Source organism: Vidua macroura, chromosome Z (assembly GCF_024509145.1).
Source record: "Vidua macroura isolate BioBank_ID:100142 chromosome Z, ASM2450914v1, whole genome shotgun sequence".
Classification (NCBI taxonomy): Eukaryota; Metazoa; Chordata; class Aves; order Passeriformes; family Viduidae; genus Vidua; species Vidua macroura.
In genome coordinates, this window is record NC_071611.1 from 25,390,331 (window position 1) to 25,418,175 (window position 27,845).

The 27,845-nt window shown below is 39.5% G+C and overlaps 1 protein-coding gene across 1 annotated transcript in view; it reads left to right on the forward strand.

Moving 5' to 3' along the window:
- Positions 1-3,226: 3,226 nt before the first annotated feature.
- Positions 3,227-27,845, forward strand: part of ARHGEF28 (Rho guanine nucleotide exchange factor 28) — a 110,915-nt gene continuing 86,296 nt past the window's right edge. The window contains exon 1 of the mRNA XM_054003863.1: positions 3,227-3,274. The gene's annotated coding sequence lies outside the window, so the exon portion shown is untranslated. The remainder of the gene's footprint in view (positions 3,275-27,845) is intronic.

Genomic DNA, 27,845 nt, shown 5'->3' on the forward strand with positions numbered 1-27,845 from the left:
ACCTTGTCATCTAGTAGAAATGCCTTTCTGCTGATACTTGAATAATGCTTCCCCTTATCTAATTTCTTGGTGTGTACAGAGAGTAAAAATGTTTGATAACTGACATCTTAAAGTGCAGTTAAGTATTAATATAAAAACATATATAATGTTTTTATATTCCATTGGTTTATTTTCTTATTGTGGTCCTTCTAACATATCATAATAATTGGGGAACCCATGCTGTAAGATGCTTAAATTTATAATGTTGAAAAAATTTGAATATATGACGGTCCCATAATTGACAACCAGTAAATAAAATATTGGGTGAAGAATATCGGAATTATGTATTTCAACTATGGCTGAAACCTCTGCTGCAAGTCTTACCAGTTTGCATCACATTACAATATATGATTCTATTAAATTAACTGCTAAACTGGATGCTGAGAAGGGGTTTTTTTTTGTGTGTATAGATGAATTCTGCTACTGCTGGCATTGGCAGCGTGGGCAATGTCTGAAACCAGACCTGTTTGTTAGATGCCTGTTGTGCTGGTTTCTTTGTCAGAGGCACAGATGTCAGAGGAAGGGATCAGGTGTTGCTCTGTGAAATAATGTGCATTCATGATGTTGGGAGCTTGACCCTGCCCTTGCTGTGTGGGGTAGGACACTGCCTTAGCACTGGAGAAGATTTGTCTGCGTGGCACCTGGTGTGCATTGGGGGCCCAGCCTTTTGTGACATGGGCAGTTCTTTGCTGTACAGAGGAGGTGTATGGTGAGTAGTAATGTGATGCATGTGATGGTGTCTCTTTCAGTCCCTCGATCTGAAATGGAGGTTGCACAAGCACTGTGCCATAGCCAGAGCTGAGTATTTCCTCCCCGCGTGCATCCTCTTCTTCCTGCCTCTCCCAGCCACTTCCAGAAGCCAGGCTGAGTTACTGTAAGCCCCAGACAGAGAAAAGATGTGAGCCATTCATGTGATTTTTTTTTCTAAATAACCAGCGTTCTTCAGAGTGTGAGAAAAGCAAAGGAAGCCAGTTAGTGCTGTGTATTGATAATTATTGATTCTTCTGCAGAAATCAATGAGTACCATTAGGTACTCCTTTGCATCCAGGAATCCATTGTAAGCTGGTTTGTCAGGCAAGTACACAGGGAAAGTACTGATACTCTTTCAGCATGGTTCAAGTCAGTGCTGTATGAAAAGCCTTGGTTCATTCTGATGAGCTTATTCATCCACTCAGGATTCATGTTGAGCTAGGTATCTAGTATTTCCGCTTGCTCAGGCTCCCAGGGGATCCACAGTGTGATGCGAGCAAAGGGTGAAGGGAAGCAAGGATGGCGTCATCTCTCCAGTGAGTTGTGTTTGTATTTGTCAATACAAAACAAGTTTGTTGTGCTGATGATGCAATTTTTATCCTCCAGAGGAAGAGCTAAGTTATGTTTTCTTGCTCACACTTTCTTAGAATAGGTAGACTAGACTGGATACCTGCCTATCTCATCCTTGCAGAGGAAGTAGATGTTGAGATACATCTCTTAAGGCTTTGGAGGTCAGAATAATCATTTGACAAAAGCATCCAAGAGTAGTTCTTACTCGCTTGGCATGGTATAATGATTGGAATATAATCATGTTTTCTTGCAGTGGAGATGGTGGATTTTAGTTTGGATGTGTTCCTTTAAAGACTGAGAACCATTGTAGGTGGAGGAGTTTTATACACTGGAATAGAGCAATGGTGTCAGATGGCTGATTGATGTGCCTCTTGTTTCAGACAGCCATGAAGTGATGCCCACTTCAGAAGAGCAGCAGTAATTGTGAGGTCTGGGATAGATATTAATATGTGTCATCTATTCTGTCAGTTAACACTTGTGAAAGATTCTACCTTAAATTACTCCTTGTGGAGCTGATGTTACTGTTTCTTAACTTCTTTTGTTACCCTGTTTTCTTCTATACCAACAGGGCTGTGCTTCCCGTGCTGCTGCTCTTAAGGTTGGGCTCAGGATGCTGTTGCTGGAAACTGCAGAGCTTTGTTTGTTGAAGTGAGGTGCCTTGGAGTCAGCTGGAGGATACGTCCTTTCTGCACAGAAAATAAGAAACCCCTCTGTCTGAATCTCACTGCTGAGTAGGCTGGCTGGATTAGTGTTCGCCTTGATATCTTTCTCTTAGAGTATGAAAGGTTTGGATGTTTTTGGCTGAATCTTTGTGACCAGTGATTTTGTAAAGGATTTTGCCTTGTTTTAGAATGCAGGGATGTGTGGATTTGTGAATGTACTTGAATTGAGGGGCACCAGAAGATGAGGATTAACAAATTTGAGGTTTAAAAGGACTATATGCATGGATGGTGGGTGGGTAATCTTTGGCTTCAATTTAAGCCATGCATTTAATTTCTGCATTTGTAGGCAGGGAACTTCTCAAATCCTATCTGACTCATACAATACTGCATGTATACATTAACATGCAATGAGCTGCACAAATGTGTTGTTTTTGGAAACTGTTCACCTGTAAAAACAAGGCCACATCTGAGCTGAGACAGCCCTCTCTTAAGACAGGCTTCTTTTTTGTAGCCTGTTTCAGCGAGTTGAAGAAGACTTGTGCATACTGGGCTCAACAACTATTGCTGCTTGTAAAGGTGTTGCTTCTGGTATACTTTTCTCATTTGAAAGGAGTACTACTTTTAGACTGTGAATTTTGAGGGTGTACTGAGTCTCAAATAGAATTATGGAAATCAGAGTTGCTGTGATGACTGTTGTTGTATTAGATCTGGTGATGACTTGCCTCAGTAGTTTACTATTTATTGTAGTTAAGGCAACCTGCCTTGGGGATGACTTCTATGAAGTTGCTTAGAAAAATCAACACTAGACACTTGGCATATTGGTGGGGAGTAAAAGTTGCTATAATGCAGTTCAAGTTCAGTTTTTTACTTCTAGAGATAAATGCTGAAATTCCCACTACTTAATTGGCTGCAGCTAGGAGTGTCTCAGCAGCTGGGGTCAGTTTGACCTGGTTTGTTCACTGTTTCTATTATCTGAAATGCGTGCAACATGTTAGCCCAGCCGCCCCTCCTCCAGCCTTACCTAGGCATTATTTCACCAGTGTTTTCTCATTCTGGGGTGATTTGGGCATTTGATAAGCTTAATATCCTTTCCCCCTTCCCCCCCACAATTCTGGAAGATGTTGACCTAGTTTGCAGACATAAATTGTACATTATATCAAGGCCTCATCATGGGTGTGTAGTAATTCCACTGATTTATTCTGTTTGTAGATGCTGTGACAATGGAGTTAAGCTGCTTTGAAGTACCTCTTTATGTAAGTCCAACAACACTAGGCTTCTGCCTGGAGAGTTTTTTTTTTTTGGGTAATAGCTCATTCAAAATCAGGATGAATGAAACAAAATCCATTCTCTGGTTTTCTGAGACTGCAGGCTGTTGAACGTTGCTGTCTGATGAGGCATGTGTGAAAGGAATAATTTCCAGTAGTGCAGCTCAGCTGTCTGAAGGAAGTTTTAAATTATTTCCCCTTTGTGATAATTATTTTGTTCTCCTTTAGTATTCTCAATTGCAGTTTTCAACTGCAGTTTTACTGCCTGTGAAGGTGTGAAGAGACATCTCTCATTCACTCTCCCACAATTTTTAGTTGTTTTTTTCCTTACAAAATTCCAATCTACGATTCTTTCAGTTTCCACAAATAAGGAAATTTTGTGTTTAGTAAAAAAATAAGTTGAAATGTATAACCAAATTGATATTTTTTCTGCAAAACCTGAAATACTTGCTTAAAATAGATGAACTCCAAGTTAAAAAACAAGTAGTAACATGAGTGAAGACATATGTTAGATAACTTAAATTTATTTCAGGCCTTCAAGGGGATGTGATTGTGAGTATTAAAACTTGGGAACTCTAACAGTTATTATTGAAAAAAGCAATTGTGTTTTTTCTACCTGTTCTGCTTTGCAATGAGAGTAGCAGGAGTACATGGATGATGCCTAGTGGGAAGATGAGAGAACACTGAATGGTTTTCAAAAGGGGGGTAGAAGATGAAACAAAGACAGAAACAAAACAATTATCTGCTCATTGTTGTGAGATGGGGATGGAAAAGGAGGAATACAAATAATCTCTACCCTGGAGTATTGAAGGAATATATGATTGGTAATGCACCAGCATGATTTTTCATTGTATTTGTCAGCTTCAGACTTGGAACCTCAGGCTTGCAAAAATTAGATGCAGTATCTTCAAAGGCATCGGAAGAAAAGTATTTTTGAGGCCTGCTCATGTGATATTTATTGTGTGGTGCAAGATTTTAAAAACAAATTTTTATAGGAAAAGTTATAAGGGACATAGTGATACCTGATCTGACTTATCTGGTATCTTCCCATAATAAGGTAACTGACCACTTTGCAAAGGGCAGTGCAGTGGTTTTAATCCAGGTTGCTGAAAATGAAACATTTGATACTGCATCTTGCAGGAAATTCTTATGGACGATAAAGGAGGAGAAGATTAATATAAAGAGATAAAGATATACGGGTACTGCAAGAACTCTTAGGCTAGAGAGAGCGATATGACAAGTGATAGTCCTTAGGTGTCATACTTAAGGCTACTTTAGTACTTTGATTATAACCCTATGAGTCAGATGTAGGCTTGCAAAATATATGTAAATTTATTGACATCGTAATTTTGGGAGATGCTGCTTAGTACCGAGAAGAATTCAGTAATTATATGGAAAGATTGAATTTTCCCACCTGTTATTTATACCAGTAAAAGGGTGGAAAGAATGGTAAAACTGTGCATTTGAAGACTAATAATGGTACATCTCTTATGAACAAGGGACTGACTGGGGAAGGCTTGGAGTGTATTAGTCACTTGTTGTGTGGTGGATGGGAAAATGTGATTTTAGTTGAGAACATTCACTCCAAGCTTTGCACAAGTGAGAGTCTGTATCAGATCTAAGCTTTGCTGGTTGTCATCCTGTGCTTTGATAATTTTCCAGTTGTGGTCTTCAGCCTCTCACCAACCCAGGTGGGTAAATCCCAGAGGGGACTCATAACTTGCTAGAAACCCAGTGAGAGCAGTCTGAATTGTCACCAACTCATTTTCTTGTGGGGGCAGCAGATGGAGATGGTGTCTTTCTTCTGGATCCCCAGTGTACTAACATGCCTGAGGTTAGTGGAGAAAAATGGACTACCAGGGACTTGCAGTGGGAGCACCTGGGATGAGTCTCCCAGAACCTGTGATTGTAGTAATTTTTTAACAGTCTCCCATATTTATTTCTGTGTGTATGCATGGGAAAGATGAAAAGTTTTCTTTCAACCCGCATTTGAAACTTGGAGAAATCTTAGCAGACCTTATACTGATCATTTGATGTTGATGTACTTTATCTAATGAGTTGGTGTCTGAAAGTGTTCCAGCTTCACAATCTTGCCCATCACAGTACTGTTCATAAGCAAAGTGCCTTTGCAGTGTGTTTGGGAAGATCAAAGATTTCTGACTGTCCTGAAAAAGTCCTTGAGTGAGGGCAGTTATCTTCTTTAGTTAGATCCAATTATTTCATAAGTTCTGGAAACTCCTTTCAACAGCTTCTGCTTTATTTGTGTGACTTTGTTGGAAAACAATCAAATCAGCATTTAAATTAAACATGAAAGCCCTTTCTGACTATTCAGTTCCTTTGTCAGTTTTCATTAAGCAGTTCTCTGACAAGCTGAGCTTGTCTAAATGCTGTTCCATCTCCATTGCCTGAATGCTGCTTTCATGTCCCATAAGCTGGGATAGAGAAACCTCTCTGGAAAAATGAGGGAACATGACAAATACTTGCACTGTTGTGAATTTAGGTATTTCTTTAATGTATTCTAGTCCCTTCTAGAAGGCCACAGTGGAACTCCAGGATACCATGTCATGGTAATTGCACACTGTTCACATGCAACTTCAAAGATGTCAGCACGTGGTTCTAACACATTGTTTTCCACAAGAAAAGTGGAAGAGATCAAAAGATTAGGAAGTAATCTCTTCTTTCCAGCTTTTGTGAAAACACAGGTTTTGTTCATTGAGAGAGGGAGAAATCTGCTGTATGCTGGGTCCAAAATTCGGATGCTTTTCACACTGTATGTAAACATTCTTAGCATCTATATCCACTGGATTTTACCCTCTTCTTTGTGGTAAGAATGCCTGTTTTGAGAGGCTTGTATTTCATGTCAGATTATCTGAGAATAACTGCAGTTTTGTGTTTATAATACACATTTTTAAAGATTATATGCAGGGTACTTTGTTGCCTCACTGTATGTGGGCAGCTGTTAACACAGCTGGAGCATGTGTCCATACAGTGTGGCTACTTCAAACTGAAACACTTGAGCATGAAGTGTGACACTGAATTACTGAATTTCTTGGCAAATCTAAAATAGTATGTGTAATCTTCTTGGCCTAGTGATTGCTGCTCTGTTTTGTCACATGAGAGGGAATGCTTTCTGAAAGCTCAAGGACCTTGCTGATTTCATATAATTTTTGTGAAATATAATTTAAAAATACTCTATCCAATTACTCCATTTTGAAAATGCACTATTTAATACACTTCTTCTGTATTGAATTTTGGTGGCAGCGGTACATTAAAATCTAATTACAACACACATCTATGCCATGATTTAAAAAAATATTTGAAGCACATTTCCTCAGTTAATTTTAGGAGCCTGTTTCTGGCTTGTAGACAGCAAATTACTGTTAACCATTCTACAGAATTACTCTTTATAAGCCAATTTAATTTTCAGGATTAAGTAGCCAAGAATACACCGTCAGTTCATAGACATCTCTTTTTTCAATACTAATAATACATCATTTGAGTATATAGAACTTTAATGTAAGTAGCTTTTGCTATCCTAAGTTATACTTTTTTTTTAACTGATACAAATAAAATTATATTTAGCCAATTCTATCTATAAGAAGAGCGGCAAGCTCACTTTTTAATTTAATTGTGTGCTAAAGACAGTATGTGGAATAAGACCTCACTATCTTCAGGCAGACACTGGTCTCATTGTAGATGGAAAAAAGGCTATTCATGAAAAATGAAGATAAAAGCAAAATATTTGATGAAACACTCTTCAGATGTTAAAGAATTTATGTATGTCAGTTGTTCCTCCTATTGTAAGCAGTTTTTAATGTGGAGAAACAAATCTGGAAAATCATGGAAAATCATTCCTTCTTATTTAATGGTAGGTAACTGGATTTTATTAGTTTTAAAGAAATGTTACTGATTACCAACTTTGATCTTTGACATTGGCAAAGAAATACATTACTGCCATGGGGCAAACATACTGTGGAAGTAGTGAGCTCCCAAGAGCAATAAATAAGTGTTCTCAGAAGTTTGTAAATTATTCCCTGCTGGGAGCCTTATAAATGTTTTCCATGGAAGCAGGAGAGATAAATAAATAAATGCTGAGCCACAGGGTATATTCCCAGCAGTTTCGTGAAGACACCAAAGGGATCTCATCTCCCCAGGAGATGGTGCTGAAGGTTGTGTATCTGTCTTTCCAAAGGAACTTTTGGATGTTAATCCTTTGGGAAGAGGCAGAAACACAGGCTCCTGCCTTTGAGGCTCAAGATCTCCTGGAAATTAAAACTTCCACTTGCTCTTATGCTGCAAGGTGCTTACTATTCTCAAAATGTATATTCCTAAGGTATTGCATGCTCTGGAGCTGGCTTAAAGTCTTCAAGGTCTGAGCTTAATTAACTTCTCTTGTGTTCTGTTATACAAAGTTTCCCTCTTAAGGTGTCCCTGCTCCAATATTTTTACCTGGGGATAGTTTTGTATCTGATGCTGTTACAGCTTCCTGGGTGAAGCGTAGGTGCCAAGGAAAGAGAGAGGTGCTTAATGCTGATGTACGGAAGTATTCCTATAAGGAAGTTCTGGAGGGTTTCTCTGGCTGGATTGGGAAAGGCAGAGAGTAGGCTGTGGCACCAGGCTGCTCACAGCCATGGTGTCTGAGGGCCTGGAGACTCTCAGACTTTGGATAAGCTTTGCCTGGGCTGGGTCTGCAAGGTGCCAAACACTATTCCAGCATGCTTTTGCATGATTTGAGTGGGAAGAGGCAGTAGGATGTAGGTATTGATTGTAAGTAGCTGATTGTCTCCCTTGCCAAGCTGTCTTCATTCCTGTTCCTTCATGCTGCAGTTGATGTTTGGAGAGGAGTGGAAAGAGATAATTTTCCATGGTTGGATACAGCTTTTCTATTTGTTGCTCTTGCCAGGTATTCAGTGTATTCTAGCCAGCTCCTTGTGGAAAGAAGATGATTTCTAGCCTGTCTTGTCCATTCTGTGCTTTCACGTTCTTTGCTCTTGCAGTGGGTCTGGCCATAATTCTGGGCCTATCTGTGTATTCTATGAGGCTGAAATGACTGTCTTACATAGACTTCAAAACACAAAAAGTAAGCGTGGTTTAAAATGTAAACGTGTATTGGCCTTTCAGCATGCCTTTGCTAATGCACAGGGCTGTGTTGGCCTGATCCAGCTCTGGGAGTCAGGAGTAATTTGTTGTTATCTGCTCTGGGAGCTTGGTCAGGTCCATCATGGGAAGCCTGCATGGGAATGCACAAAAGAGTATGCACAGGCTGGCCTCTGGATGCAGGCTTGCTGCCAGAATCAGACTAAGAAAATGTATCTGAAAGAATGGGACCTGTTTTAAAAGATATGAAAGAAAAGAATGGGTGCTTCAAAGGGTGTCCATCAGCAGGCAGATAATTTTTGTTCCACTGGTATATTAATTTTTTTCCCCTCAGTCCTTAAACTGAGATTTTTCTGGGCAGGGACTTTGTGCTTACATGTTTTTGTGTAGTGTCTGGAACAGCAGAGCCCTGATATTACATAGGACATGAAAATAATAACTAGTCTGATTTGTATATTTTAAATCAAATCAACTGAAAGAGATTACTCCTTTTCTTTTAGTTAGCAGTTGCATGTCAGAAGGGAAATTAATTTTCTTATTGCAGAAATTTTCTGACCTATGTTAACAGCTCTTTCTTACGCTTCCTAATTCCACTGTATTACTTTACGCATGAACATAAGTTGTTGTGTCCCTGGCAGCAAAACACTGAATGATATTTTCAGTGATAGACAAGTAAGAACATTAATGTATGTTTTGGCAATGGGTTTAAAATTTTTTCTATTTCTTCTGCTTTCTCCCCTCTCCTTTCTGATAAAAGCATTCCAGATATTTTTATTTTTATCCACTGCTTCTGGAATTAAAAGATGTCCCATTTATTTATTTATTTATTACTTGTTTATGTTATGTTGTTGGGACTCTGAAAATTTTTCTCCAACTTAGCTGTTGTCACAGTTTGATAATAAGCTAAACACAGCTTTAAGGCCAGTGTGGCAAGGTAAGGAAAATAAAGTCAGTTTGATGTAAAGTGATGATTTCCTATAGACTTGCTCAGTGGTTCAGATTGTTTTAAAACCACTGGTAGATTAATTCTGCACAAATGGTCAGTTCGATGACTGTCTGTCATACTGCTGCTGACATAGAGCAGGCAGAAAAACCACAAAGCCAGCATAAGCTTTGTATCATATGTTCTCACTGATGCCTTAGGATTTTAGCTTTTACATTTTTCATATATTTGTAATCCTGCAGTTCTTTAGTGTATAACTCTAAACTCCATAGAGAGTGTTAGCTATTGCTTTCCCATTTTGATCAGACAAAACAATTCCTCTCCAGGCCAGGGAATCAAGGACAGCTCACTGTCTCAGACCCTGAGAAATGTAAACAAAAGTGAGTTGTGGGGAGCGAATTTGGGGTAAACTACTTCATTACCTGAAACAGTAATTGGAGGATTAACCCCCAAAATGCAAGTGAACCAAACTTATAAAAGTGTGAAAACCTGTGACCGATCGTCCATTTTTTGGGTGTAACCCCTGGAGAGGCTTTGTCTGCCCTAAATGTACCTGAAGGCCCTTCAATAAATATGACTGCTTTTTGTTGCCTTAATTTTGTCTAGCCTCTGTTTTTAGGTAGCCCCACAAGGCATCATCACTAATTCAGCAAAAATGAGATTATGTTCCCAGGTCTGACATGGGTCAGGTTAGTGTGGCTGGATGTTGCTTATGGTGACATGGAAGTGGTATTGCTGCCACCTGTATCTTAAATTGAGTAAAAGACACCATCTCCATCTGCTGCCCCCACAAGAAAATGAGTTGAGAGGGTTAAACAGAAGAAACAGGAACTAAAGAGAATAAACTCCTCAGGAGTGAGGAGGACAATTTTTTTGTGATATCATAATGCCATAGAAAATAAAGACCTGGAAAGCATCTGGACATATTGCATGTGCACTGAATGAAAAGCATATGTCTAATACATGATTTTTAAAGTGGGTAATATTAGAGGCAGCTTAAGAGTGCGCAGTAGTGTAGAGACTTGCAGACATAAGTATATCATGACCTGTTACTTTGTTTCTTCTTTTTAGAGGAATTTTTTTCTTTCTTTTATTATTTTTTTTTAATTCAGTTGGATTCTAATTCCTTTTGCTGGAGGCAAATCTTACAGTTCTCAACAAAACCCCTTGTTTTTCTGTCTGTGTCTCTGAAAAGAGTGAACCTTTGTTGAGGCTAGTGAGGAGGTAGAAGGTGTAACTCATTTTGAGACATCAGCTTTGGGTAAAAGCCAGTGTATGCAATTTCAGAAACTTCCAATACAGCAGATGCATTTCAGTCTGTCACTGAAAGGGGAGTATTGCAATAAGCTTGATTGAAAACCCACAAGGTTTAAGGATGGTCTCCTATTAAACGCCGACAACATAAAACAATCCTTTATCTCTCTTCCCCGAATCAAGACCAAAGACTTGTTAAGCCGTTAAAGAAGCACAAAGTATGTACCAGGTGCAGAAGGTGGGAAAGGCTAGACAGGGATTTTTTGGGTGGGAGGTAGTTCACAGTGCTGTGTGTTAGGGGACTGTGTGAGTGGTGTTTTCAAGCAGGGTGGGGAAAATTCATCTCTGAGGAGTAAACTTGGGCGGCTTTTATCCTGCTTTGATGCAGGGGAGTCAGCTAGTTAATTTGTCAGTATCTCCTCCATCCTTCTTTACTTGGAGTGTACTTCTGTAGTCAGTTTGGATGTAACAGAGTGCTTAATTTTTTTCCAGTTTATGTGGGCTACTTAGTCAAAAAGGTGGCTCTAAGTTCTACCAGTACTTACTTTTTCTTTTAAAAAGGCACTGCATCTGAACCAAAATGAGGAGCTTCCTGCTTTTTCATATCAAAAGAGGGAAGCTTATCTGTCTTCATTAGGAAATATCTCTTTTGGTGCTTTTCTATTCAGGACTGTGCTGGGACCTTGCTAGAGGAATCCTTCAGATTTTGTTTTGGTGGTCACTGAACACTTCCTTTTCTCACTTTTTTGATAAGAACAGAGAGCTGCCTCAGCTGCAAGTCAGTGGACTTCCTGTGTGCTCTTTTGCCTTAAGCACCTGTGGGGGTGATACTTCTTACTTGTGCCTGGAGGTGTCTGTGCGAATGCATCCTCTGCATTTCTCAGAAACCTACCACATACTGAAGAAATACCTACAGGTAGTTGATGCATAAAGCTGATGTGGTTTGGAGAACCTGCTGTGGTGCATTTCCCACATGTTGGCTGTGTCCTTTCCACAGGTTCAGGGGCTGAAGACCGGCCTTGCGCAAATGAGTGAGGTTCTCTGGGTGCTGGTGGAGTTGTGCATATGAATCAACAGAGGACTGGCTCTTCTAGAAGCAACTCTGCATGCATACTTAATTTTTATAAAAGTGTATGTGTGGGCTTTTGGACAATATGTAATATTAAATATAACTCTTATCAACACATACTTATCTCCAAGTATGTATGTAGAATTATGCTTATTGCATTACTCTGGATAGAAAAAAAAAATAATACTCAGTTGATTCTTCCCCATAGTTATTAAATGGGGGGAAGATCCACCCTGTTTTTGTTTTGGATATTTTTAGCTATACAGCTAGAAAGTTAATGCTTCTAGAGAAATGTTCAGCTTTTATCTCTTTTTTTTTTTTTTTTTCCAGTTTGTAACTTCTTTCCTTTCCTGCATGCAGTTTCATTATGTGCTGAATCCCATTGCATTCAATTCAGTTGGAGTGCAGGCTTTCTTAAGCAAATCCATAACTGCACTTACTGCAATCTGTAGACAAGATCTGTCTGGTGGACACTATAAAAACATCACAGAACATTGGAAAGGCATATTTATAACTTTTTTCTTGCTATTAATGTTTGGATTTGATTGATTTCTGTTCATTTAGAATTTCCTTACTGCTAAAATTTCCCTATTTTAGCATCTTTAGGTAAAAGTGTTCACAGTTGCAGGTGAGTTGCAGAAGGACTGTTAAAACTGTATGGCTGCTACTGTTCTTGTCCAGGCACAAGTAAAATGTAAACATTTTCTGCAGTGAGTCTTGTCAACAGTGAAAAAATATTTATGTGAAATTGCAGTGGCCAGTAGCAGCTGACATAGAGGAAAATATTCCTATTATTGCTGGCAATACTTCGAGATTTGCATTTACTTCAATGTGTTGGGACTTGTCTTTTGGGAATAATTAAGCCATTGTTTTACCCCAGCACATAAATATTTTTCTTACAGCATGTAATTACAAATTATTGGTAATTACTGGTATTTGTTTGCCCTGTTACATTTAAAGATGATATCCTTGAAAACCCTGGATAAAACATTACTTCTCAAACTATTATGCTACATGCTTAGTTTGGTAAGGAAATTTTTAGCGTACTTTAGAATGTGTTATTTTTATGGTAAAAAGCTGCTGAGAAAGTAGATTTATCCAGGCTATGTATACAAGGATAGAGAGCATTTGCTGAAATTAAGCATGGTGGCCTAGATCTGAAAGTCCTCTAAAGATCTTTTTGTGTTGCACCTGTTTTGCTGGGGCAGGTTCCTGGTGAGGAAGATGGTGGTTTTCACAGTGGAAGAAGCTCAGTTCACATTAATTGTCAGTTATTTATTGAGGCATGAAGTATCTTGCAGCAGACTAGGGATGAGGCACAGTAGAAGTGCCATGGTCAAACCTTCAGCCCCTCCTGCTGCCATGTTTCAGCTGTGAGAGATTGCTACCCACATGTCCTCCTTCTCCTCACAAAGCCTGCCTCAGTCCCTTGCTAGGAGGCAGAACAGGGTCAGATGAGTGTCTGGAGGTGGAAGCTCTCCCAAGTCTGGCCTTTGCTGCTTCCTACCCAGGACATGGGGTTCAGTGGACTCTGCTGCTGCACATGGTCAGTTCTCAAGTGCCCTAGACAAACCAAGGGAAAATGTATGTTTGAAAAACCTGATTTGTGACACTGAAAGAGTGCAAAGATCTGTAAATCTTACTAAAAACACAAACCTTGCTAATCTCCTCCCTGCCATTGCTAGGACAGTGTCTTCTCTGGTAAAAAAAGGTAGGCTTTACTTTATGGATCCCAGAGAGGTAAAAATTAACACTTCCTCTGCCACAGGTTTAATGTGTTCAGAGTTGAGTCTGTGTCTCGCTTAAGGTCCCTTTTAACTGCAGTGTCTTCTCCCCAATTCCTGTGTATGCTTTTCTGGTTTTTATTTGAAGGATTACAATGACAATCTTGGCTTTCATTAAATCAGTGTCAAAACTCCTCTTGGCTGCTTCTTGAGAGCTTCTCCCATGTTTTTTTTCTTCTGTTTTGTGGTATCTTTTTGCAGTCAAAGGTATTGATGCAGCTGCCTGAAGTTCTCTGCTGTGACTCAGGGGTCCAGAGGGCAAAGAGATGATTTGGGAGTTGTGGCCTCAAGCGCCCATGTGGAAGAAATTCTGCTGTGCTCCTGTTTATGAGGCAGCTGTCAGCTGAACCCACTGGAGCAGACTGTGGAGGACCTTCAGAGACTTATCCTATTCCTATCTCCCAGAATAGCCATCCACATTATTACTCAACAGACCAAAATGGCTATTCATAACTACAGTATTTTTTTTTAAAGACTGTTTTAATAACAACAGTAAAAGCAGGAACTGCAATAATAATAACAACACATTCTGGTTAGAATAGTGCAAAACCCAAAAAGAAATAGGAGAAAACACTCTGAAGCTATAATAACACTTCAGGCCACTAAAAAGATGGGTGTTTTCAATGTTTGGGGATGACAGGTATGTTTGCTCTTGATACTGAACTCAATGTTGTTTATATTTGTCCTATCTGAGGAAGATTTGTGCTTGAAACCAGCCTTTGCCTCTTCACCCCAGTTCATTAGATTCATCTGCATTGAAGAGGAAAACACATGCAGAATTTACATTGTTATAAGTGATGAGAAAGATGTCCTTGGGGAAGGCAGGGCAAGATATGAAATTGTTGAATGTGGCAAGAGTCAGCAGTAAAGTGTTTGGCTTATAATGAACAGGGTAAGGACAGTCAGAGGCATAAATGTGGTTTTCAGCCACAGAATTTTCTGTGCTACTGTTTTGTGCTTTGTTTTTTTACAAGACTTGTTTCTGGAGCCAGTGGAGTCAGTGCTGTGGTAACTGTTTTGAATAGAGCAGGGCAGGCATCTTTGGAAATATGGCTCAGCTATTCTTCTGTAGCATATTTTCTGCCAGATTTTGGGGCAATTCTGCCTTATTTAGAATAACTGTGGCAGTCAGGAACTGTGCTGTAGCACACTGTCCTCCTCCTCAAGGAAATGCAGCTTGATCTAAATTTCCTCCCTCAGACTTGTCAGACATTTGTTATTGTTTGCAGCTTCTTAGATCCTTTTCCTGTTCTTTTTTAAAGCTATTGTATGACAGGCTTTTCTTGGCTGGTTGCTTTCTACTTACTATAAAGAAACCCACAGACAGATATCTGGGAACTAGTGTTCTTTGAAACCATTTGTAGAATTGCATTGGTGGTTCTTTTTGAAAACTAAGTCTAAGATAATTTAAATCACTTCTGATTTTTTTATTTTTTAAAACAAAACTTGCTTTTGTAAACAACAAAATATTTAGATTCATGTTATTCTGGTGCATTTTAAATAAAAAAGCCAATTATATTTGTGTGAGATAAGATGAAAGAAATTGCTTGAAAGACGTTATTTAAAGGCATTATTTTAAGACATTATTTAAAGACATTATTTTAAAATCAGCTTTGCTATTGCAGGCATAAAACCAGTATTGTTTTCTAAGTGGAAGTAGGAAACTGAAGATTTGTCACTATATCAGAGCCTCTGTATAGTAGAGTTATAAAGATTACAATAAACTTAGACCTGAATTATACATCAGTGGTGTGTTGAAGATGAGAAATTTACTGGATGTTTCAGAATGCACTTTCAATTTCAGGGACAAGTGACTATAAATGCAAAATTTGACAAAGACATTTACCTCCCAGTGGATGCTGAGTTTTACTTTGTTTATGATGGATCCCTGAAGACACACATAATGTTTGCTGAGCAAGTTAGTGACAACACTCTTCAGTCCATAGTTCCAGGTGAGCCTTAGTTCATGTTTATATTTTTCCACTCTTTGCTCTACCCCAACCCCATTTCAAAGCTGGGCATGACTGGACAGTTTAATAGAATTGTTTTATGTCTCTGTAATGGGGAAAATGCAGGGATTTGAATGATGGCCTTTAGGATCCAGGCTAAGTTTGAGTCTCCATAGATGATCCTGCCTTTTGTAGCAATCCATGCCAACACAATATCGGATTAATCTTTACTGGACTTGCACTATGGGTCGTGCATTAAAGTGCAGTCTTCAGGGATGGCATAATTTTTAATGTGACTTGATTCTGTGCCACAACTGTTTGCCTCTGGTAATCCTAACACCTGCAAAAGTCCTGTTATTTCTGAGCCTTCTGTTGGTGCAGCTGTCAGCCTGGCTTGCAAGACCCTCCTGCTTGTGATGCTCGGAGCTCTACTGGAGCTGCACATGGTACAGAAGTGTCTGGGAAACTGTTCCAGGGTGCCTTGCTGCAAACAAGGGAGACTTGTGTTGCCTCCCGTCTGGCTTTCTGCCTTGGGCTTGTCTCCCTCGTGGATGTAACATACACCCTGCTTGTCACCTTTATTGTGTGCTTTGTGACCTTTTCATTTGTGTGAGTAGGAGGCTATAAGATGTGGTGTACCTGTGCAATAGGATCTCTTTGTTTTCTCTTGTGTTCTAAAGGGGATTTAGAGTCTGAAAGTAAGTGTAGAGTGTAAAAAAGTAAAGGTCATTGCTGTTACATAGTGGCCCCTCTGAACCTGTAAATGCTAAATAATTGTCATGGATTACAACTGGGGAAAATGCAATGCTGGGGCTTGTTCCAAGTGGGTTTTAATTTTGTTTTCAAGATCTCAGCATATTCTGTGACACTGTTAAATGGTTGCTTCTAGGGTAGGAACAAAAGCAGATGGCTACAGGCAACACTTATTCATGACAAAAGGCACGAACAGATTAAAATAAAATGTGACGTTAAACTATATCCCTGCTGATATTAGTCTTATTTTATGGTAGCCAAATTGCACATAAGGGAACACAGAGTGCTTTAAAAACAACTACAGTTGTGGTAAGTACATGCTTCCTTCTGCAGTTATTTGATTGCACATGTACTCGTAGCTTTTCAGAGTACCTTGGAAAATTTAAACTTGTGCCCTTAGTACATCATGGTTAACTGTCCAGTAAGAGGTACAGCTTGACCTCTTTTAGATATCCTATTTTAGGCGTCCACCCCGCCTTAGATGTCAAAGGAGTAGGAGGGAAAGGCAAAATGCTGAAGAGCTTAAAGGGACGAACTCCCTTGGACTTTGAGGGTCCCAGTTGTAAGTAACAGAATTGATACAGCATTTAGTCAAGTTTGCCAAGACTCTGAAGTTTATTAGTTAAAAGTTTCTGGGTTTTGCCTGGGTAAATACAAAATCAGTTTTAGTAAATAGATGTATTACACAGAATTAATTTTGCAGGCCACAACTGCTTTTCAAGAGCATCTAATTTTTCTTAATGCTTATCCAAGAATCTTCAATTCTTTCCACTGTGGTTAAAGAACTCTAACTTAAAAAGACTGCTTCTAGAATTAATTGAGTTGGTATAATTGGGAAGACTGTCAGTTCAAGTCTAGTTGAATCCAAGTTCATCAGTGTAAAATACTTGGTGGATATCCTAAGACAAATCAATATAATGAAAAGGAAGAATAAAATAGTTCTGAATGAGCAGCCACAGCTCTTAGAGGCGGATGAAAATGAAAAATAACTAATGTATTTTCTGAACACAGAAGTGATTAATTTACATTATAATTACAGGCCATGGATACCAAGAAGCAGTTTCTGTGTCTGTGTTATTGTACATGGTGAGTTTCTCACCTGTGGTCCTTGGCAGCTGTCCTATCACGGAGAGAATCTGTCATGCAAGTTGTCTCGCTTTCTGGTTGATCACATAGAATGTGTCACCACTACTAGTCACAAGGTGTTGTTGAATAAGTTTGGGCTAAGGATGAGAGATCTGCAATTACTGGATAATGACTTGATGATGGCTGTTGCTTACGAAAAGTTGCCTTCAACCTGGAACATCCTTGGAAGCTGCCCAGAAGGTGGTAGAGTTTTGTTTGAAGTTAGAAAGCTTTTAACAGTGGTGTGGTGCACAGTTCAGAGCAGAATATCTCACTGTTTGGTCCAGTTTCTTTACTCTTATGCCTAATTTTGTGGTTAATATGAAAAATTGTTCAAGTGCGAGAGGGATAATCAGAGATTTGGTTTGTGCTCAGAGAGTTAAAAAGGATAATGATGGTTACTGTACCTCTGTCTCCCTAGAAGGTTTTTCTGCCTTGACTCACTGTGAACGCAGTTCTTTATTTATAATTAGAGCTGTTTTTAAAAGAAGCAAGGACTGTACCATAAAGCTTTGCAGCCATAATTCTAACCAAGTGAGATATTTTTTCTTTGGAGAAAAGATAAAATATCCTTCATTTATGACTATGGTCATTCTTTGGGAAAAATATCATTAAACAAATTTATAAGTGTTTTTTTTTTAATTGTAGAGGAAGTGGAATGAAAATACCTGTGAAACTTTATGTTAAGGTATGCTACTGAAAAATTTCATAACAAAATCAGGTGGGATTTTCCTAGTTTCAGGTTTCATTGCAAACAAAAAACTGTAGTTAGGATTTGCTGAAGAATATATTTTTCTTTTGCAGAGTGAGCTGATTTATAGCTGAGGGTGGAAACTGTGTTATACTTGATAGCTTCACATGTTTTTAATTGAAAATTTGGTAGTTTTGGCTTTTTTCCTTTTAGTACTTTAAATTGCTGAAAATTAGAAGACAGGCAGTTTCCATGTCAGCCAAACTGAAAGAGATGCATGCAAGCTTTTGGGAAATAAAAACACATCAGTTAAGCTCATTTATTTGGGTAAGGGCTTTTTTCACATCTTAAATCTTTCTAATTCTTAATGACAGATAACTTGAAATCTGAAGAATGGTTTTTATCTGTCTGTTGCAAACAACCCCTTTAACAGATGTAGAACCAAATACCAAGTCTCATTGAAATATTGGCTAGACAGGAGAGGAAAAAAAAAAAAGCCATTTGTTGTTTCATTTTGATGTGGAGTAAATATTTGCTCAACTTCTGGAAAAACTGTTGTGTTTTAGCAATGAAGACTTTGTATGAAAGCCTGAAGGCTGTAGTTTTGTTCACAGGCTTATCTAAGATTTTCACCAGCTGAAACGCAACCCAGAAGCATGAGCAGGATGCTAGGGGTACTGACAGATGCTTGGGCATAGCCAGCTGGGTACCTGCTTGCTTGAAATGGGAAGGGTTATCCTGGTTGTTTTGTAGGCCCAGGGAGTCAGAGATCATCTCAACCAGTATCAGAGTAAGCTCTGCCAGGGCAACTGCTATCCACATTGCAAAATTTCTTAATTTTCAGTTGTGCTAATTGTTAATTTTCAGGTGTACTGCAATGTTGATATGGAAAAAGAATATGTTGCTCTTGCAAGACTTTTGTAGATCTTGTATTTTTTGTTTCTTTGTATTTTTCATAATTTGTTCACTTTTCAAATTAAAATACTATACATAAGTGAAATTTCATTGCAGTCAAAACTGTTGGGATATGTGCCCCTATTGCCATACAGAGTCTTTTTGAACATTTGAAGTGTTAGACAAGCATGTCATCAGCATTCTGCGGTGGGGTTGCTTCGTGGGCACAGTTACACTTAAAGAAGTGTCATCTCTTTTTGTACAACAGATGCTGCTCTCAAATGAAGCCAGGGTCTTTTGCCTGGTTTCTGAATAAACAAAACAAATTTTTGGGACCTGGTAGCAGTGCTCATTTACAGTGGGATCTGTCAGTGCACTCCTGCCTGGGTAGTGCTTGGGCCCACTCTCGATAGAGGGCTCCTGAATGCTTTCCGGACAGCTTTTCCTTCAGCACAAGGGAGGCTCCTCCTTCCCTGTGTCTGTCTCTGAGGTCCAGGCTTGGGCTGGGCCTCATATCTATTTTGCTCTCCTCTAGACGGTTTGTATAATTTTTCTTTAACTTCTGTATCCTTTCTCTCTCCTTTCTGAAAGTGTAGTTTTGATCCTCTCTCCTGACTCTGAGAAGCACTGACTGGAGTTGCTTCCTTCTGCTGTCCCCATCACTGTGTTTTTGTCCCCAAAGCCAAGAAAGCCAAGCAAAGCTGAGGGTTGCCTGTGGCTGAGGGAGACCTGTGCATTGAGGTGGAGGACAGGGAGGGAGAAGGGATGGACTGAGACTGTAGAGCTTCAGATGTCTCAGCACATGAGGAGAAGTCCTTCATCTTCAACAGTGAGGTGATCAAGGGTTATCCCTGTACTCTTCTACATGCTCTGAAAGTTCAAAATGGGTGAGAAACAGGATCTAGAAATTTATGCATATTTAGAAGTAGAACGAGAACTTTCCCTACCTGCTGTCCCTACAACTCCTTGTACCAAAGACTGGAGGTGTCTTGACACTTGACATTGTCAGGATGCTCTTTTTAATACGGATGTTATGAAAGGTGTGGGTGCTATCATCCATCACTGCTTAACAGAAGTGATTCAGTCAATTTTCACAGCTGCAGGGCTATTTTTGTTGGGAAAAATACTTTTGAGTGGAGAAAACTATTGCATCATCTGCTGTTTTTTGACTTTATTCATTTTTATGAGGATTTAGAAACGTAAGGGTTGATGGAAAGACAGGAACTCTTTAGTCAGAGGAGTTTTGGTATTTGGGAAAAGTGTTTGTATTCCTTTTATAAGGTGTAAGAAGGTTTGGATAAAGAGAGCCAAGAGATTGTCTAGAGAGCATTGCAAATAATTCAGGAATTTAGTGTAGTTGCACAGGTCAGGAGTTATTGGTCACATTATAGGAAGCTGAACAAAAGAAACAAGAAAGCATGACCCTTTTTGTAATCCTCACTTGTAATAGATGTCTGTGTGACAGCTGTGACAAGAGCTGCTCACTCCCAAAGTGGTCAGACGTTGAGATCAGCATCTTGGTGCTAGAGAAAACTGGGGACTCAGCAAAGGTGCTATACTTAGACATTTATTTGTTGGTGGGTTTCAGGAAGGAGGGGTAGGGAGGAGGGAGAGGGAGAAGCTGATTTTGTTTATTGATAAAGGATATTTTCCTTCTGAACTGGATTATTCAGTTTTTGGAGAGAATCAGTATTAAATAATAAGCTAAAGAAATTGTTAGTGCTGCTAGAAAAAAAAAAGATAAGTACTTTTTTGTTTAAAAAAAAAAAAAAGGAAAGATGCAAAGAAGGAAGAGAGGAAAGAAAAAATAAAGACTAAAAAGCATCTTCCCTGCAGTTTTTTATCCTTGACAAACACAAGTTTACATTTCTCATCTGTCAGAGGGCGAGTGGGAGCATAGGAGGGCTCTTTGCAAGCAGTGCACTTTATGGACAAGAAGCTGAGGACAACTCAGTTTCTGGTTGTTTTAGGGGCACTGTCAAGAGAGTGAGTTCATGTTGTCTGGGTTACTTAACTGTGCTGGTAAACAAAGAAGAACACTTGCTTCCAGCTTTGCCACCATTTACAGTTATTTTCAAGAGGAAGACTGCTCTTTTAGGTTTTTGTCTATTAATAGAAGCAATAGTGTTACAGCCTGAATTAAGAAAACTAATTGTGGATCGTAGAGAAGGAAACAGTGTTTAGTTCCCTTTTGTGAACAAGGAGATCATAAATGCATTGTAATTGTTTTCTAGGGCTAGGTCTTGTTGAATGAACTGAGCTACCATGTTGCTTTACCTGTTGCTTTAGAGTCTGCCTTTGGGGGACACTTTCCCATTTTCTGTGGCACTTTTTCCTTTATGGCCCTTGCCCTCCCCTTTTCTTTGTAATTAATGTTACTCCTTTCACTTGGTATTGCACATATTTCTTCTAAAGTGCACAAGCTCAAATGTGATTGATGCCTGTCAGGGTTTTGATGTAAGTTAAAGAAAATTCTGTCTGTGTCTTCTCTTCATCTGGAATTTTAGATTACTTTTTTTTTCCATGGAAGGAAATGGAGAGGAGTGCAAAGTGCCTGTTCTCCTTCACAGAATTATAAAAACACTAGGAACAGTGGATAAGTGTGTCTAGGTCTGGTGAGATTTGTGAGGAGAGGTAATTATATTTAGGTCAGAGAATTCAGGGAGTTAGAGAAACAGATAAATCTTTGGCTCAGTAGGAGTTTGTCCTTTTGGAAACTGTGCCTGGCAGAGAGAGGAGGATGCTAGCCTGTGTGTTGTGAAGCAGATGAGTGTCTTCTAGAGCCTGCTGCAGACCCAGAAACCTGCATGGGGCAAGATATTGTCAAGGACACTTCAAGCGATGGATTTCCAGCAAGTGTATGATTCTCATCTCCTTGTCAGTGGAAATAACGGCAGAGAGGAGGCATTTGAGATCCCTTTGACCATGAAGACGCTTTTTGGGTAAAGCACTGAGCACTTGGAGATACGCAGAGTGATAGGAGTGACTACTCTAAGAGATGATACAGGAGATGAGGTTTCCTATTGAAGGTGGTATAAAGAAGAGGGGCTCTGGAGCTGCTCTACTGCTGAAGAGACCAGATACAAAGCTGTGTCCTGGCCCAGACCTCAGCCTTCAATCGGCACTGGGCTGGAGAGCCCTGCTCTCCTCCTGGCTGAAAGGGTGTCCCAGCTTGGTGGTGCTCAACAAACAAGTGTCTTACACCAGACACCTTGAGGGAGTGTTTGGCTATATTATTAAAGGATGAGGAATATCCCTCCCAGCAACAGACACCATCTCCTGTAGTGTTTTGCATCATAGCTGGGGTCACCCAATCAGTAGAATCAGCTGGAACTTCATCTGAGGTTTAGGTGTGGCACCATGATGCATGGGGCTGGTGGATGGGAGCCTTTTCTAGCCCTCCTGCTGCTAAAACTGCTGGGGCAGACTCTCTTTGCAATGGACCTTTACCTTCTCTCCTCTCCTTTTCTTCTGATGCCATTCTCTGGGAGTTGGTTCATGTGGGTGTGCTCTCAGATGGTCTGTCACATACCTGACTTCAAGCATTGCAGCCTGATGTCCCTTAACAAAACCAGTTGTGTGGGTTTTTGCACCAGTGGGGTGCACTGGAGACAGCTTTATAAATAATCTCATTCCTAATGGGGAAACGAAAAAATTAGCAATAATGTATAAAAGTATGAAGCCAGGAAAAAAAATTGATTTGTCAGCCAGTTTTAATGTCTCCCTGCTTTTCATTCTTGGAGTTTTTAGTCTCTTTCCAGGAAATGAATGAGATTCAGAGCCCAGAAGGGGCTTAGTCATTTCTGTCAGAGAGAAATATTTCGTTTAACTTGTTTTTTTGGACATAGGAAGGGATTCAGGTACAAGGAAGAACAAAAGGATTTTTTTTTAATGTTTAAAACAGACTGTTTGGCTCAGCTCTGTGTAACCCAAACAGAATGTTTTGGCTGGAAAACAGGGATGCAATGCAAAATAGTCTTGATAGTGCCTGTTATTTACAGCTCCACTTACCTTGCAGTAGCTGACCCTGTCTGAATCAGCCAGCAATGTGTCCTTCAAATCACAGGAGTGGTTTCGTTTGTGCATTGATGCAAAATAGCATTTTATACAATTTAAATATGAATACGTTGAAGAAGTCTTATTTTTTCCTTATTTTGTTCCAGCTTACCACAGAATGCAGTTGAATTATGTTGGGTTTTTTCCCACAATATGGGTCTGTGTGTATGTTTATTTCTGGATAGTTTTATTTCTGTTGTGTTTTCTTTGTGGTTCCCCCCTCCCTGCCTTTATGCCACACTTGAATTCTTCCCCAAGGGAATGGGAAAATAAAGTGAAAAATGTAGGAAAATGCCACTTGTTTTGCCACAGAGAGGAAGTATAAGAGAAGGTGGTAAAAGAAGAGAACTGAAACTAGAAATTGTTCTTAAGGGAAAGAACTGCTAACTTCCTGTTGTTTCAGAACTTTACCATCTTTTAATGAAAATCTTTTCTTTATAGGCAGGTTTGTTTAAAAAGCTTATTATCAGTCATCACGTCTTTTTGATTTTTTTTTTCCCGGTATTGTTAATTCTGGAATAGGACAACAGCAGATTTTGGATGTAAGTATCCCTGGAGGTGACCAGGTCTAGTGTTCCTGGAGGTGATCTGGTCCTACCCTCCACCTGGAGCCCAGCTAGCTTTAGAGTTGTCTCAGGTTGCTAAGGATCAGGTTTTGAACACCTCCAAGGACAGATAGTTTGTAACCTCTCTGGGACACCTGTCCCAGTGCTTCACCGTCCTTGTGGCAAAAAATCCTTGTACTGAAGAGCATACTTACCGTTCCATTTATCCTTCTGAGTAGACAGTTCGAATTTCAGATTTTACTGTAGTGAAAGTATTAGTAATTGCTTTATGCTGTCAGTTTCTGTTCACTCCTGGGCAAGCCACGTAGGACTAGTAAGAAGAGAGTAGCCCAGCAAACACATCATGTAGACAGGTAAAGGACGGGGAGGAATGTGAGTGCTGTTTCTGACTAAGTGTATCAGGGCTGAAAAGAGACAGTGAACCTGCTGGGTGGTTCAGCTACCACGTGCATTCAAGCTGGCCATGAACAAATTTAGCATAAGGTTAGATGGAGGTTGTTAGGTTAGGCAGATAAAGATCAGTTACTAGACTATTTGTGGTGAGATAGTAGAAGTTATTGGTTTAGATGGCAGTTTCAGAAGACTAAGATTAATTACTGTTATTTTTAAAACTTGTTCTTTTGCAGCAGTCTTAATAATACTGCATTGTTTGTAAGATTTGGCTGCCAGAAGAGTAACTTTATTTGCTGCAGCATTGGAGCAGAGAGAAGGCTATTCCTCATCAGTGAGAGGGCTTTCTAAGGGCCCCATTTTTTTGCTGAGTGGGAAAGTGCTAATCTTATCATCCTCAGAGCAAGCTTATCATCTTTTTTTTTTTTTTTTCACTGTTACAGTATACATTGAAACCCAGTGGCCACAGGCCAACATTCAGAGTAAAGTTTGCCTTTTTGTTTCAATGCATTTAGTCTGAGGATTGAGGTTGCATCTACAGATATTTGGCATGCTTAATACTGAATGATGTATTTGCATGTGCTTTAATTAGATTAATTTGTCTGCTGTCTTGTTACTAACAATGTAGTGTAGTGTAGTGTGGTCTAGTTGGAAGCATCTGAAGTGTCGCTGCAGGCCCCCAGCCAGGTAATAATTAGCATTGACTCCATGATTACAGAAGGCTGATCAACTGCTTTATTATATCATCCTATACTATTATACTATACTTATTAAGAAACTCAGTAACCCTTCCAGCCAGTCTGATACAGCTTTGACCTAATTGGTCAATCAATCCAAACACCATCCACTGTCCAGTTAAGAAATCACCCTTTGGTAAAGAAATCTCCATGGCACATTCCACATGTGCACAACAGCAGGTGCAACAAGTGGAGATAAGAATTGTTTCTCATTCTTTCCTCTGATCTTCTCACAGCCTTCCCTGGGAAAATGCCTGGGAAAGTCTGTGCCTGCTCTCTGTAGCCAGAGAGCTGCTGCCACACTGAAGAACATAGCTTGATGTCTAAAGTGTGACTTTAGCAGAGTTTCAGTATTCCAGATCAAGGAACAATTCTGAAAACTTTTTTTTTTTTTTGCTGTGAATGCATAATATTTGTTCAGGGTGTACATTTTGAACCACATAATTTCCTGGGTATTTAAACTTGAACTCCCTGGTGTACATATAAACACTCCAGACAAGGTTTTCTGCTGGGGTCCAGATGGGTGGCACAGCCTTGATTGAGTCTGCTGAAGTCCTTTCAGAGGAGACTCTGAAGTACAGAAATAGCAATGGGCCAGTGCTGTCTATGCAAAGCACAGATGATGTTATCAATTTCTATTCAGATATACAGCTAGGGAAAGGGAAGATACTGGCACACATTTTCATACTGTGTCTGAATTGTTAGGTCGTTCTCCGAGCAAGTGAGAGATCCGGGCTTTGAGCATTGTTTTTCACTTCTGACGACAGTATAATGAGAAAGGCATCCATATCTAAACAGCAGAGACTTTTATTGTTGCATTGTAGTCAGTCTGCTGTTTTCTTGGTATTCTGCCCTGCATCCCCGGGATTTCCCTCTGCACCATGCCCTATTTTCAATGACTCTGCAATGGAGGGAGCAGGGTATGCTTCCATCAGATAAGCGGAGGAAATTTGAAGCTGTATGTGTTCAAATCACATCTGGCGGAGGGGGAAATTGTACTGTGGTCTCTCATTTTTGAAGCAGCACATCATCCACAGGTTTTGGGAAGCCTTAACTGTGCTTATTTAAATGTTCCTCCATAGAAGAAGGTCTCAGATCCAGGCAGACCAAGGCGTTTGATGAGTAGTGTTTGACTGGGCTTTGAAACAGTGAGTTTAAGTCAGATCATCTGGGCTGTGTTGGTTAAGAGCAGGTTAGATGGTGCTTTGAGAAACTTCCTTTCTGAGGCAGGGTCTTTGGAATTAAACTTTGAACTTTAATTTTGATCCAGGCCTTTCTGTGGTTCCATGTTGCTTATGGTTCCATTTAACAAAGCAGTCTACAAATGCTTGAGTTGGATTCAGTGGCATAAAGGTTGAACGTGCTTGAAAACTTTGAAACATCTGTGCTATCTCATTTCATGGATGTGTAAATGCTATAGATCACATTAGTGTCGGTAACTAAAATGTAGCAATGATCATCCTTTCCAAAGACTGAAATTAGAAACATTTTGTAGACCTTGGAGGGAAAAAACACACCCTGATTCATTACTTTCCTCTGTGGCCTTGGATCCTACAGCAGTTCCTGTGCCCAGATGGACATATATTTTCCTATAATCTGAAATGGGAAGACCAAGAAAAAATTTAAAAAGACTGAAACCTGCGGAGAAAATTGTTGCATAGGCAGGCTAGCAGGTCACATATTGGCTAGCCACAGTAACATGAAGTTTAAAAAAATAGTGGTGTGACATTTTATATGTGTGTTCCACAAATACTTAGGTACATATTATGTAAATGTTTAGTGATATTCTGGTATAAAGAATTCTCCCTGTGTCTTGTTAATGTGTCTACTTCTGTTAGAACTGCAATAAAAATAGTTTTCAGACACTACATTCAGGTGTGCTGGCTGTTAAAGTGCTAGAGTCTGTGCCCTGAAGCTCCCTTTTACTCTGATGCCTGGAATTTCTTTCATTTATTGAAGGAAGCATGGCATGTTTTTCTGGGATTTGACTGTCTGGAAGTTTTGATTCCACTTGAAATGGAAAGGTAAAAAGTCTGGATGGTTGCCACTAAATACTCAATACCAAATACTCAGATAAAAAACTGTATCACCAGCAGAGATCCTACAGTGATTTTCCCTCTGTAGTAGTAGGGAAAGTTCCTTAAGTTCCTTGCAATGCTGGTTCTGTGAGATGTGGAGATAAATAATTTTTTGGAATATAATACCACTCTAAGTCCAACAGTTTTGAAAGAGGCTAATGACTTTTCCTCCATTGCCTCCAGAGAAGACATTCAGCTTCGTGGAAGGCAGCTCTTCTCTTAGAATGTCCAGAGAGGATGTATTTGGCTGAGACATGACAGCAGCCTTCATCAGCCTTTCCTTTTGTAAAAGGAAGCTGTGAAGGGAAAGAAATGGAAATTTCAGTGACATTTCTTAAATCACTGGAAACCTAACATATTTTAGCTGATTGTTCTGAAATCTGTAGAGCAATGGTCCCTAAATACTTGACCCTCGTGAAGGAACCCTTATGTTTAATTTCATACCATAATATCAGTGTAAGAAACTGGTTGAGTGGCACTTGAGAATATTTTATTTATTGCCTTTAAATTGTAGAGACATTTTGAGAATGTATGTATTAAGGCAGATAAATCCTTCCTTGAAGACAGGCCAGGGAATGGTGTGAATGATTATTCAGCATCTAGTGACTAAGTCATGGTTGTGTACTCTGTTATTTTAAACTTCACCCCATTGAACTTGATGATTATGTGCTAAAAAGTGGAGAGGAGAGGAAGGATTGGCACATGAAGTCACCTTTTGAGAAGAGAGAAGCAGGAATTATCCGGCATATTCTACATATGTGTATGTTATTTTATAGCTTATATTACATACAGAGAATGAGAGAAATAATAATTAACAGCTGGAATTAGATAATTTTCTTTGACAAAAGAAATTATATAGCATTTAGATATTCTTTAGCTCTGTATATGCAATTAAGTATGTAACTGCTGTTTTCAGTGAAAGACCTGAAGTCTTCTGCCAAAAGAATTTTGTAAGTCTGAACCTGAGCTGTGTTATTTCTGCAGATGATAGTAAGTGTCTTTGGATGCTTGCCAGCAAGTGAAATGCTTGGGTTTGTTACTGATGATTTTGATCTGCTTGCTGTATTTTTTTAAGAGCCTGAACGAAGAGAAACTCTTCTCCACCTTGTGATGAAGTTGGGCTTGGTTAAGTTTTCCCTGTTCTTGGCAGCCCAGCCTGGAGGGTCATCAGCA